Here is a 15,511-nt window from a genome sequence, read left to right as displayed (position 1 = left end):
GATACTCTAAAGTCTTGATTGTGTGTTGCATGTGTATATCCTGGATTTACGCTCCTTGGATCCTGAGTTAGTGCCTATAGATCTCGAGATTGAGAGATCCCGTAGGTCCACTATGAAATCTACCTGTAATCCCGAGTTAACCGATTCATTTGAACCTAAAGTTATGGCTAAACGTAATTCGGTTCCTGCCTTTCAAAACCTGGAACCAACCCCAAGCTCCCCGCCAACCTATGGTGGAGGAGCAACCTCTTTGGCCTCTTAGATACTACTTCACACCCAACATATACACCTTATCGTCTTACATTCGGTTCCCAGAGGTCGAGGCGGCACAATTTGAGATTAAGAATTCTTTCATCTCGATGCTTCCCAATTTCTATGGGAATTCAATTGAGAATACTTACAAGCATCTAGATGAGTTTCTTGAAATTTGTTCTACCATCCGTATACCTCACTTTGGTGATGATGCCCTTCAATTGAGGCTTTTCTTGTTCTCTTTAAAGGATAAGGCCAAATATTGGCTAAATTTCTTAAAGTCAAACTCAGTGACCAACTAGGCCATAATGCAACATAAGTTCTTGAAAAAGTACTTTCCTATTGGGAAGACTAACCAGCTGAGGAAGGCAATCACTAGTTTCTCACAATTGGATGGGGAACAATTTTTTGAGACTTGGGAGTGTTTTAAGGACCTCCTGCGTAAATGCCCATATCACAAAGTCCCTAGGTTGCAATTAGTTTGGACCTTTTATGAAGGGTTAGCTGAGCAAGGCTGGTCCATGGTAGATGCATCTTGTGAAGGTACTTTCCTTGCGAAACACGAGAATAAGGCAAGGGCTCTCTTTGAGAACCTTGCCAAAAATTCTCAGGGGCATGGTGTTGCTACTTGTTCACCTTCCCATCCTTCCTCTTCCAATCCTAAGGGAGTCTATGAGTTTGCTGCAGGCCATGACCTTGTGCCCACACTACTCACCATTATAAAAAAAATTAGATTAGTTCTTGTCCCTAAGACAGAAACATCAACTTGTGGCATGAGCAGAGGTGTGTACCATTTGTTTCAACCCTTTACACACATGTTATAATTGCCCCCATGCACCTCCCCCACCTGAGTTTGTGCAGGAGGAAGTTAAGGCCACCCATAGTTGGTACGACATGCCAACGAATGATACTTACTTAAACAAGTACAATCCTAGCTGGAGTAAGCATCATAACTTCTTTTGGAGGCCATAGGCTCCGAGTTTTCAATCTCAAAGACTTCAGTAATCACTCACTAATCCACCTCCTCGCCCATTCTAACATTCTCAAAATCCTTCTATGTCTGACCCTAGACCTCCATCATATCAGCAACCATCTCCTCCTTAGCCTTAATACAATAGATCTTTTTAGGAGACGGTGCTGAAAGCCCTTAATGGCATTGAGGCTAATCACCAAGTTGATCTGCAACTACTTCACTCCCATTCCCAGTCTATTGCCAAGCTAGAAGCCATCATGAGCCAACTAGCTACCTCTTTGAGTATGAGAGATGAGGGTATGTTTCCAAGTAAGTTTCTAGTGAACCCTAAGGTTCAATATAGGGTAAATTGTGAGCCGACTGCTGGACCTTCATCTTATTATAAATAGGCCCAAGATGTAACCACTCTTCTGAGTGGTAGGGAGGTAAATAATAAGGTTGGGGATAAGTTAGACCAAGAAAAGGGTAGCCAGAGGATGAGGGAAGAACCCAATGATGAACCATGTAATCCTCTTTCTCTTGATATGAATGGTGTAATCCCAAGAGGAAGGGGGGTGTAACAACCTTCCTATTTTACCATAATTTTTTTTCTATAATATTTAATATAATAATCTTAATATCCTATTCAACTAATAAAATATAATCAACCTAGACCCATAGGTACCAGGGATATACCTGAAACACTACTTTGATACCTAAGAAGCGAAAAACGTAAAATCATGTACATATCAAATCATCCAACCAACAAAACACTAGAGTTCTACCAAACCTGTCATATACATATACACATCTTAAAAAAATCAAAAAAAGCCCTAGGGTCACACCCAAAAATCCATCAAACCCTAACATAACAACTAACCCTTCCAACAAAGTAGGACAGTTGACCTCTAACGCTGCGGAGCTCTATCCACTCTTCTATCTAGATCTCCTAAAATGTTTATATAGTTGGCGTGAGACACCTCTCAATAAGGGAAATAAACTAATATCAATGTGTGGCAACATGACTATTTTCGTGTTATACATATAACAGTACATAAATCATATCTAGTAAAACTGTATGTATCATATCTGTTTAAAACATAATTTATCATAACATGGAATAACATATTGAGTTTCTATACATGAATTCATCATATATATAATTGTACATGAAATAACACCCTAGATGGATAGCTGGCTAGTGTCATGTCTTACCCCCACATGACTAGGTTATACGGCCCGAAGGTGGAACCTAGCAATGGTTGCAAAACCATACTAGATCAACATAAGTCTGTAAGTACGATGGGTCTGCCCCTCCTAGTTTGGATGCCAGAGGGATGCCTGCACTACCATAAAACCACATCGACTGCCGATCTCCCACTGCCCCTTACGACATGTGGTAGCACTAACATATACATGATCGTGATCATATAGCTACGGTACCATGCTTCGTGGAAGCCTAAACCAAGTCATCCAGGTTCTGACAACATATAGTAAATCTCAAATAACGGTACATAGCTGTTTCATAATAATATCAGTCAAGATAATATTTTCATGAATTTTGCATATCAAAACATAAAAACCACGGCCCTTTCGCCGGTATTTTGTATCTTATAAATAACGACCCTTACGCCGGCATAGTAAAACATGAAAACCACGACCCTTATTCCAGTATATCATATCATATAAAATCTATGGCCCTTACAACAGTATATCATATAAAAATCACAGCCCTTACGCTGGCATGTCATATCATGTAAAATCATGGCCTTTATGCCGACATATATTTTAACATACATACTGGCATGTCATATCATGTAAAATCATGGCCTTTATGCCGACATATATTTTAACATACATAGTTTGAAATTCCCGTACTGTTTTTAATATCTTCCTGAAAACAGTAATAACATGCTTATACTAAAACATAATATCCTAATATTACAAAAAATCATAGAATTTCATACTCATGCCACACAAAAGTAAATATTGTTCTATTTGTAAAATTTGCATAAAATCATATTCCCTGCTGAACTGTATTAAAATCATTTTCCTATTAACTGCGTATTTCCAAACTCAATCCTACAACGTACATAATTTCCTTGAAAATAAAAGCTGATTATTAATAATTAATTTCATGGCAATACTGACTTAGTTTATCCCCTTACCTGTCTTATGGAAAAGCCCACAATTTACTCCAAAATTACATCCATGTGTTCCCCAGCTTAACACCCAGAAATTGCATTTCCCCCCAACAAAACTTCATTATAACCCATTTAATACCTTTCCTTAACGCATAAATACCAAATACCTTAATAAATATTAAAATAATCAACTTACCCAAATTTTGGGATGGTTCCCAAGTTAGCCTAACCAACAAATCAGTCCAACAGATTTGTAGAGAATCTTCCCAAGAGTAATGTGGCAGCTTCAGATTGTCAATCCGGCAAAATACAGAGCCAAAATTGAAGAGAGAAGGAGAGGGAGAAGGTTTTTTGAACATTTCTCGTACGAAAAAATGAAGTCTCGAGCTTATATAGAAAGCTTGTCCACATGGCCTCATCGACGAGTCACATTTCCTCGTCGATGAGTCCAAGCGGTAGTCTCATCGATGAACACCTTCTTCTCATCGATGAGTTTCAAGCTCTGAAAGAAGTTCTCTCGGCAACTTCTCACCGACGAGGCATGACTTCTTGTCGATGAGGCAAAGAGCACTACTCATCGAAGAGCACTTATTCACTCGTCGATGAGACTTTGTTGAAACCCCTTTTGAAAATCTTTTCTCTCCTTTCTTTTATTATTTAATTACTATAATTCTTTAGGTCTCTACAGGGGGTGAATTGAAAATTTAAAAATCTAAGTTGCCTTTTCCCTAATTTTAAAACCACAATCAGTATATTGCAACCTAGGGTCTTTCTATGCAAACACCAATACCCACAAATATTTAAAGCATGTATGTAAACCAATTAATACAATGAATAATAAAGCATACATGTGGAGAAATTAAAGTGTGTAAAATAAATTGATGAAGGAGAGAAAGATCAGAGACAATATTTGTTATTGCGGTTCGGCCAATCCTTCCTATGTCCCCGCCTCAAGCCACAACTCAAGGATTCCACTATTTGTTCACTTAACCAGGCGGAGTGATGCTATTTACAATACTCCTTACAAGGCGGAGTCTCCTTAGCTCAATTACGAGGCTGAACCACAACCAGTTCTCCTTACGAGGCGGAGTCACCTCAGCTCAATTATGGGGCTGACCACAACTAGATCCCATTACGAGGTGGAGTCTCCTCAGTTGACTTACCGAGCGGAACCACACAAAATCTCTATATGGGCGGAGTTTCCTTAGCGCACCTAACCAGGCCAGAGCCAAACCGGTACACCTTACAGGATGGTGTATTCCTCTTTAGGACTTGCCTAGAACACAAAGAAAATAAATTTTTCATACAAACAAAGTGTTTCTCAAAAAGCAGAGATGTACAAATTGAAGTTCTGAAATGCACCATCAGATATGAGTTTAAGCTCAATAGAGTAGGTGTTTTTGTTAATATAATTTTGCAATCTTTGAAAATGATATATATGATAAAAACTTCAAATATTTAAACCCAAGTAAATATTTCTCTGAAAACATATTTCAATAAAAAATATAGGAGAACATAAGGTTTTGCTTTCAAATGTTTTTTGCAAAAAAGATCTTTGATGTGAGGTGAAATATGCAATAAGAACTTCAAAGATCTAAATGTCACTAATATTTTTCTCCAACAAAGATTTAGCAATGAGAAGTGTTTGGAGAAGCTAGGATTTATGCTCAAAATTTTTTTTGCAATAAACACTATATGAGCTTTTTAATCTTACAATATATGTGCAAAGATCCACAAGTTATATGAAGTTCCCCCAAAAATATATATTAAGAAAATATGTAGGAGAAGCTATATGCTTACTCTCAAGAAATTATTTTTAAAAATAAAGTATGAATGAGAGTAAATGCTTTCAAATACTAAGAAATATGCCCATTAGAATGATTCTTCAACAAACTTCTAGGGCAATGAATTTGCCAAAGAAGAATGTGAGAAATAAACAATGCTTACTTTCAAAAAGATTTTTTAAGGAAAAGGGAAAGAGAGTAGCAATTTAAGCACAAAATATTTGAGAGAGTATTTGGGCTAAATCTCTTGCTACTTGTGCTAATGAAAGGGGTATATATAGAGTTTATGAAAAAATGACCGTTTGGAGACACAGAGGGCAATTTAAATTTGTTTAATTAAACATAAACATATTTTTAGCACTGAAAAATTTGGCAACCCGAGAGGGTCGGTTGGCTGATCGAAGCTAAAAATTCAAATTTCTTAGGGGCTTGGTCGACTAAGAAAATCATCAGTCAACTAACCAAAGGCGATTTTGAACCCTTCGTTAGTTTAGTCGGCTATCCACAAGAGTCGATCAGACAAGTGAATAGTGTTGGTCGACTGGGGCTATTTTGTTCTAAAAGTGTTAGTTGGTCTAGGAATGCAAAAAGGCCAAGTTCTAAGGTTAGTCGACCGTGGAAACTTAATTCAAACATGGTCGATTGACTAAGCCTTGTCAAACTTTGACTTCTGGCTTAAGACATGGTTGGTCGACTGAGGGTTATGTAACATGAACTAGTCAGTTGACCGAGACCAGTGAATACCTCATTTTTTACCCTGTTTTTTACCTTAAAGCTATTTTAAAAACCTTTGTGAGATTTAGGAATTTTTAGAAAAGGTTTTCTATAAAAGTGTTGGTCCCCTATGATATGTTTACGGTCATCTGAGCTTTCAATCACATCATGCATGATATGCATTATTACAAACAACTCTAAATGTAATTACAACTAAAACAAATCTTCTTCTTCTTCTTCTTATTCTTCTTCTTCTTCTTCTTCTTCTTCTTCTGCTTTTCATTTTTTCATGGAATATGTCAGAAGTATAAGCTTTAAATCCTTCATTGGCTTCCATGCTCAATCCCCTTATGTGTGTGTTGAATAATAAACCTGCTCAAGCACTAATTACATGTTGACTTTTTGAGTCCTATCTCTTTTTTTATAATGACAAATACAAGGTATTTAATGTTTGTCAAGTTCGTGTGCAGGATAATACTAGTAAGATCATATTGATGGTATGCGACAACTTGAAGAAGAATGAAAACCTCGGCATATTTACTTATTGTATTTTCATATTCGGGTCTGTAATATTTAAATTCAAAAAGATTTGTAATAATCTGCATATCATGCATGTAGGACTATAAGCTCAAGACCTTAGGGTTCGGTCGATCGACGCCAAATTTTTTCGGCAAGAAAAATGACCTTAGAAAGACCCTGGATCCTAGCACTTGCGCCTAGGAAAGTCCCCACTATCACATATATTATATAGGGAATCTTATGTTTTAAATTGAACTTAAATGTGCAAAATCCTATGGATTCGGGCAACTGAACTTGGCAATACATTTTGCCTCGGTCGACCGAATGTTGGACTAAGTCAATAAGTTGACTTGAGTTCAGGCGACTGAACCAAATTGGCTGTAGTGCCTTCAATCGATCGAACATATATATTGACCCTATGAGTCATACCCTATCTTGATTATGAAAAATACTCAAGTATTTAATGTCTATCAAGTTTGCGTGTAGGATAATACTAGTAAGATCATATTGATGACATGCGGCAACTTGAAGAAGATTGAAGACCCTCGGCATATTTACTTGTTTTATTTTCATATACGGGTCTGTAATATTTAAATTCAAAAAGGTCTGTAATAATATGCATATCATACATATAGGACTGCAAGCTCAATATCTTAGAAATACCTTAGGGTTTGGTCGATCGATGCCAGATTTTTTCGACAAGCAAAATGACCTTAGAAAAACCCTAGGTCCCAACACTTGCACCTAAGAAAGTCCCCACTATCACATATATTATATAAGGAATCTTATGTTTTAAATTGAACTTAAACGTGCAAAATCCTATGGATTTGGGCAACTGAACTTGGTTGTACATTTTGCTTGGGTCGACCGAATGTTGGACTAAGTCAATAAGTTGACTTGAGTTCGAGCAATTGAACCGAATTGGTCACAATGCCTTTGGTCGATCGAACATATAATAAGACTTGTATCAACAATTCAGGCACCCTAACTCTTACATTCAAAATACCCTCGGACAACCGAATTGGCAAGTTCGGGCTATCGAACACACGAATGGGCAACCAAACCTCGAGCGTTTGGAAAATCGCCTAGTTTAACCAACCGAATGTATTTTCGGGCACCCAAACATTGAAAAATTGCTTTTTCTCATGTGTTTGTTTGGGTGACCTTGGGCTTGATCGACCAAAAGTCTCAAGCGGGTTAATATTTCCCAAGGGTTAAAAGAGGTAAATTAGGGTTAATTTCTTAAAACTTAATTAAAACAATTTGATAATTCCCATGGTCTCCCCCAACAGTCATAATCCTTCCCTTCTCTATATATATAAGTTCATTTGCATGTTTAAGCAAGGATTAGGGATTTGGATTAGCCAAAAATCCTTAATATTTTTTAGAGCAAAATTTTCCTATACTTCCCTATACCTTCTCGATAATCCAAGCCTCGTGAGAGTACCTAGAGTGATTATACTCCATTCAATCTTGCTCAAAAACTCTCATTGCATTATTTGTTATTTGATTTTCATATTGAGAGTTAAGATTAAGTTTTCCCAGTGATTTAATCTAATAAATCTTGTGTGGGGAAAACTTAGGAGCTTGTGGGTCTTTGCATTCATATTGCAAGACACCTAAGGCTTTTATTTTGTGGGTGCAAAATATTTTTCACAAGCTAGTTTCAAATATCTATTATGCATGATCATTGAGAAAATATTCTTGAGATATTTTTATTGTTATTGGTGGAAGTCTTTGACACCATAGATTGTTATTAAGATATATTTTAATACAAAGTTTCAAAGATTAGCTTGTAGATACACTCTTGTGCTTGATTTGAGATGATCACTATTCTGAGTGTTGATTGCATATATACACCGTTGAGCTTTATAGTTCTTACATTATTGGTGTGCATTGATTATACTGTACTGTATTGTAATACATATCTACTTGAGTAGAAGCACTTTATTTGTATGCAAAATTATATTGATTGTTGTATTTCAAGCATGGGCCTAAAGAGGGAGAATTGCCCTAGTAAAAGTCCTGAATTGGCTTTGACCCGATTAGGAAAGTTAGGTGCATCATCCTAGTAAAGTGTAGTTGTAGGTTGAGGTCAACCCCGTTAATTGACCTGATTATAAATGGTACTGCTCCACTCGTTAAGTGAGCTATAGTGGAAACCCTCTTGCTTGTGAGCTCGAGGCAAGGATATAGGCACAGTTGGCCGAACCCCGATAACATATTGTGCGTGCACTTTACATTTCCGTAATTTATTTACTGCACGTGTATGTTATATTATAAATGTTGCGCATGATTTAATTTCCGCATCTTACATTTATCTACGCATTTGGGTTTATGAGTATATAGACAGACCCTAGGTTGAGTATTACTGCTACTGATTTGGACACACCTAGGAATAAATTATAAAAACCCAATTCACCCCCCCTTTTGGGAATACACCATAGTCAACAATACACACATAAGATACAAGTGCTTTGTTAGCATCAAAATAGGGATCAGACTCAAAAAGTCAAAATTTCCCCCTTTTTAATGAAGACAAACATAGAAGAGCAAAATAGGTTAAGCCTAAAAAGGCTCCCCCTAATAATATGCATAACGTAAAAGATAAGCAGTGTAGCTCAAGCATATCAAAAGACAGAAGTCATTTCAAATAATGATGCATTCAGTTTTAGCAATAAGACAAAAACATGTACTAACATGTAGCATTATAATTAGACATTTATCCCCCATTTAAAATTATTTAATCATGCATTTAGTTTTAGCAATAAGGCATAAACATGCACATACATATAGCATTATAGCTCATATATTTACCGCCCATTTAAAATTATTTGCCTTAAAGGGGAAAATTTTTAAGGCAAATAATTTTTCTCCCCTTTTTGGCATAAAGTTATTTATCATTTTGCTCATAAAATTCTCCCCATTTTGGCATCAACAAAAGGGCTAAGCTAAGTGTAAAAACAATTTGAGCATTAAAAATAGCTTATAAGAGAACTTCCCCTATTTAATACAAATTCTAGGCATAGAATTTAGCAGAAAAAATAGTTTAACTGGTCATTTAAGATAAAAATGATATGATAAACAAGGTCAGACCAGAAATATCGTCAAAGCAATGCAATTTAAACATTATATAAGACCCGCAAAAGATTGGAATTCAAAGGACGTGGCATATGATAGCAAGTGTAGGTTTGATCATAAGACCAGTCTAACTAGTTAGCATGCATTTTTAAATATGAATGAACTAGTCATGCAATTAAAAGTCTATATATATAAACAATAAGGCAAGATATAAAAAATTTTGCTTTTGAAAAATAGTTCTTGCCCCAAAAGTAATTTTTAAAATATAACTCCCCTTTTGATATTTAAAGAAAAAAAATACTACGGGCGATGCTTACTAAAAAATAAACTTTAAAGATCATGCAAGTACAATTTTTTTGGTAGTCATTTAAGCACAAAAAAAAAAAAAAAAAACATGACTAGAAAAATACAACCTTTTAGGTCCTAAGGATATGGCAATTTAAATCACAATCATATGGCTACACATATGATTGTGACTAAACAACATATTTCAATTTATGATATTCAACAAAGTCATCATACTTTAATGCACATGCCAGATTATGTTCAATAGACATTTAAGCACAAAAACGGGTGAGCACAACAAGATAGAAATGTAAGTTCAAAAGCTCCCCCTATAAATTTGAATGCTAGCTTAGATGCAATAACTGTTTATACTTAATAAAACTGATTCTACTGAGAATGCCAAGCAGTATAAGCAATCATTTTTGAAACTTCTTGAAACAACTATATTTGATATTTATTAACCAATTTTATCACATGACGAGTATAGTCATCCTTATGGGCCACAAATGCATCAGAGATGTAAATATTAAGGCATATTGTATTGCACTTAACCGAGAACAATCCATATATATTCATGGAGCTTTAAGAGTTGGATATTATGTTCAGGGTTTTCAGAAGAGCCTCAATATTCAAAAAGTTAAACACGTATGATGCATATGAGTCCTTTTTGCTCTTTCTCTAGGGATGGAGCTCAACTCCCCTATATGTTCTCATTCATGCAATTTCTAATCAAGGATGAAGTTAAGATTTTCATTGTACATTCACTCATCCTTTAAAAAAATGTTTTAGCATACATTTTCTCATAGTCATTCTAGCATATGGTTTTAATTTGGAAAAAACTTACAAAATTTTGGCAACATGTTGTCTGTAAATTAAACATTTTCCCCTTAAAAAATGCGTCAAAAACCTGGTCTTTTACAGCAAGTAATTCAGTTTAAGCATGCAACAACCTAAATCTACTACTAGAATACAATTCACATCACTACATCAATCATGCAAGTGGCATTCAACACAAGCATGCATTCCTAGATTCACTATCAGCATGCATTATACAAAACTGCATCAGCCATGTAGTTGGCATTCTAGTTCAAACATGCAATCGAGTAGTCAAAAACTCAAGATATTCAGTATAACTCAATGATAAAAAGAAATCAACATATAAATTATCCATTAGATAATATAATCATTAAGCAAGTAATGGATAGTAAGCTGCAATGTTGTTCTCATAAAGGCATATAAAAATGAGAGCATATAATTTAGAACCATGAAAACATAAAGAGAAATTCTCCCCCTCAGTTATGTACTCTACTCATTTTATGTCTTTTTCATTCATTTCAAATTTTAGCCAAGTGTCATAAGATTTTTTTTTTTATGATTTAATCATGGCTTTCTATGCCTAGGCTTAGAGGACCAAAAAGTCATAATGAATATTTCTTTTGATGTACTAAGCCTATTTTCCTTTCTTCTTATGAATTTCAACTCGTGAGAGGCTCAAGTTAGAATGGCTTTCCATTTGACTTCTCATGCATAGGTTTCTTAAACTTTATATCTTCTTATAAATTGAAACCTAGTGCAATCATTTTAGCCATTCAACTCCATTTTAAGGATATAAAACTCTAAAAGATATGATATTAATTTCAAAGCTTATGAAGCAAGTTTAGATAAATACTCCTAACAATTAAATTACTACTATGTTCAAAAGAGTATTCATTATGAGTGGACATGATTCAAGATATTTTCGTGGAAGTGAATATGTCCTAATTTGTTTAGGCAAAGAGCAATTAGGAGTACAAATATTTTGAGCACTGCTCTTTGGTGATTTATGCTCTTTCACAATTGGAGGGTATCCTTTAAATATGATCACAACATTGAGTAAGGATACAAACCAGGGAATGGGTAAAACCTTTACCGAATGTGATCGTGGTTTGGTAGAGATTTCCTATGGAGGAGGAAGCTGAAGAATTAACCAAACTAAGAGAATTTTTATATTTCAAGCAAAAAGGGAGTATTTTGATATGACTTGATAAACAATCTGAATCCCTTAAAAAATGCCCCTAAATTTGATTATGAAAGATGTCTTTTAATAAGTACAAGTAGAATAAGGAATTTATGATTAATAGTGCTTAAACCTAAAGTGATGACTAAAATTTTATCCGGCATTTGAGGCTTTTAAGATGAGTTTAGGAAAAGATGTTAGATAGTGAGATTCATTACCTAAAGCTCAAACCTCTGCAATGGACAAGAATATGCTTAACTTTAGGATATTCATATTTAGGCATGAGTTAAGCGTTAAAAAACATTTACCAAGAAAAAATGCTTTGTCCAACTAAAACGCCTCTCTACCTTCTCTCTTCAAATCTGGCCCGAATTCAGCCCGAATCAACAAATGTAGACCGCTGCGGTGTTCTAAGGAAGATTCACTACACATCTAGTGGAGCAGATTTCTAAATTGGGCTTTTCGGGAAACGCTCCAAAGTTGATATAAGGGCTAAGATTCTTAGTTTTGGGGTTTTAAATGTTTATTTAAGGTTTATAGGTTGAGGAAATGCAGAAGTAATAGGTTATATGGGGTTTATCTGATTGAACTAGGGTTTTTGATTTAGGGTTCAGGTGAGCGCCACATACATCATTTGGGGTTCCTATTGGCGTAGTTCAAGAAAGCAGGTAAGGAGGAATATATATTAAACTAGTTTTTATGAATTAAATGGATAAATGGATTATGTTATGTATATATGTATATGTTTCCACATGGGTTTAAAATTCCAACCATTTAAATTATAATTTCTGAGCGTAAGGCTGTTTTATTAGATATGTATTTATGAAAATGGATTGATGAAAGTGAAATATTTTTCTGGATAATTGTGTAGGAAATTAAAGTTATAATTTTAGTATATAAATGATAAATGAGGCTTGGCTTATTTTACAAAAAATATTTGAAATATATTTCTAAATTGTGTGGCATGAGTAAAATGAGAATTCTTTGTTGAATAATGTTATATGTATGAAATGCAGGTTATACAAGGAATGCAATAAGAATAAAAATGTGTTATGAATTATACTGCATGTGATTGTTAATTCAACTATGGATAAATGATGAACAGCTGAAAGGAGCAATAGTAGCAGAATAGCACATATCTATACGGACTAACTGATGAACAACTGAAAGGAGTTGTAGTAGCAGATAGCACATATCTATGTCGACTAACTGATGTACAGCTGAAAGGAGCTGTAGTAATGAATGCAAAAAATGAAATAGAAAGAATGAAATGGAAATGAAATGTTAAATGTGAACAATATAAAATGGGAAAGAGTCACGTAAAGTGAAATGCTACAAAATGTCAAAGCTGAGAACATGAACAGATGAGAAATACAGAATAAATGACAGACAGAATAATGTATTATTATAGTATCAGTATTCATACTAGTATGATATGTATTTATATGGGTGGAGCAAACTCTTTGCTCGAGGGGTTACTGAGAAAGGCGAGTACCCTAGTAGGTATCAAATGTAGCAGTAGGCTACATAACGTATTAGGGTAGAGGGAAATTACTTGTATAGGCGGGTAAATTTCCTTATTCTCAGGAGCCTTTGCTGGTAAATCTTTGTATTAACTATGTGAGTATGAGATTACTTTTTCACCTGAGGGCTGACTGAGTAAGGTAAATGCCCTGATATACTTGAGTTGTGACCATTGGTTGCCTAAAATATTAGAGTAGAGGAATGCTACTTGTATAGGCGGGTAATCACCCCAATCCTTAGGTATTCTCGTGGGTAAGATACCTTGCATGTGTTTGATCAAGCTCAGGAAAAAATTTTAGAAATTATGATAATGATTTTCAATGATGAATATATATATATATATATATATATATATATATATATGTTATTTACAAACCTCATGTTTGTCACACGCTGATTTAATATATTGTTTCTTCCCTTATTGAGATGTGTCTCACCCAAATACAAATTTATCTTTTTCAGAACCTCCACATGATCAAGCTTAGAGAGCTTGGGGTTGTTATAGCATTTTTGGATATGGAAAGAAAAAGGGTATAAACTTTGATGATACTTTTGGCATGTATAAGTTTTATGTTTTATGTTTTAAGTCTTCTGAGTTGTGAATACTGGGAGTTGTGGATTATGTTTTTGGAGATATGTATATATGTAAATACAAGTGGATGAATGGTTTATTTTGGACTGTAGATAGATATAGAAAACTCTACTATTATATTGGTTGAGGATTGTAGTTATGTTTTTTGTTGCGTAATTGTTAATGGAATAACAGGTACAGGAAAATGGATTACATGGCACCCGAGTCCCACCAGGCGGGTTCGGGGTGCCACAGAGCATGATTTAAGTAGAATAACACGCTGGGCCTTGTTTTTGGGTTTGGGGTATTACATGAAAGGTTCCAAATACATTTAGCTAGTTATACTCTCAACCTTACTTTGAACCAATTAGAGGAATATTGTGGATTATGTGGAGACTGAAGTCTCACTCAAGCAAATATTAACTCATTCCTTTTCAATTCAAAGCTAGCATGCTATTGCCAATAATTTCATATTTAACCAATCATTATGATGTATACATTGAACTGCTAGATTAGATAATTTACTTGAATTTTCGTATTGGCTTGATTTTCAAAGATTCTCAGTATAACAAAAGTGTATAGCTAATGCATATACTAAGATTATATATTTAAAAGAATACCACTTCCCACGCCTCTTAGTCATCACTACCCCTAAACCTAATCCTATGACCTAAGGAAGAATTATATGATTATGTAATTCCTATTGAAATCATTCTTCCTTTTATCCTACTGGGTTTGCTTTCCTGATTACCCATATCATTTTCTTGTCCTCGCCTCTGGCACCTCTAAACTTACAAGTGAATCTAATGTGCCCTTTCTTTCCAAGGTATAAGCAAGTTTTATACGCTTGTGAAAGATTATGCTTATTCATTCTATTTTTACTTGACGAGGCATGACTGTGGGTTTAATAAACAAAATATGAATGCTTTTTGAAAATATTCTTCTCTTTAACTCTAAAGGGTTTCTTTGAATTATCCTTTTCACTAGTGGGTTTGAAAATCATTTTAGGATAATTTTTAAATTTTATTTCTACACAGATGATTTTCAAAACCTTCACAATCTTCTTCTTTTCTAAGATGACATAATATTCTTTTAGATTTTCTAATTGTATCGCCCACCTTTTATTCTCATTCATCAAGATTGCTTTCACCTTAGATATCCTAACTAGAAATTTATGAGTTTTCAATAAAGCCTTTTCTAGTTTTTCAATAGAGGCCATGCTTACATTATTGAATTTATTGCATGATTCATTATAAAATTTATCATGATAACTATTACATTAATCAATGCATGCATCATTAACAACATTATCACTATGTTTAATAGATGATTCAACACATGATACATCACAACATTTGTCATAAGAATCATCAATTGAGGTAGAATGAGAATCATATACCTCTTTTTCTGTTGATGTTATTGCCCTATGATTTATCACATTTAGATCATTTGAGCTTGACAATTCCGGAGTGGCGGTCTCTTTCTCCTGCGTCTCTCCATATTTCTTTTCGAACTCTTCCCAAATTTCACTCGCATATTTACATGCCATGATCTCATGAAAAATGTTAGACTCTAAAGCGCAATATAACATATTCATGGCATTAGAATTTGCATGCACAAAACTAATATCATTTTCATTCGTTTGTATAAAAATTCCTCTATCAATCATCTACAAGCCCTCCAGTCCAT

At 34.6% G+C, this 15,511-nt stretch overlaps 1 non-coding gene across 1 annotated transcript; it reads right to left on the bottom strand.

Moving 5' to 3' along the window:
* Nucleotides 1–609: 609 nt before the first annotated feature.
* Nucleotides 610–715, bottom strand: LOC131161088 (small nucleolar RNA R71). Its single transcript, XR_009138248.1, has one exon. It is a non-coding gene; the product is annotated as a small nucleolar RNA R71 (small nucleolar RNA).
* Nucleotides 716–15,511: the final 14,796 nt, after the last annotated feature.

The sequence above is a fragment of the Malania oleifera genome, chromosome 7, assembly GCF_029873635.1.
Source record: "Malania oleifera isolate guangnan ecotype guangnan chromosome 7, ASM2987363v1, whole genome shotgun sequence".
NCBI classification, from domain to species: domain Eukaryota; kingdom Viridiplantae; phylum Streptophyta; class Magnoliopsida; order Santalales; family Ximeniaceae; genus Malania; species Malania oleifera.
This window is presented reverse-complemented; position numbering and strand designations above follow the sequence as displayed.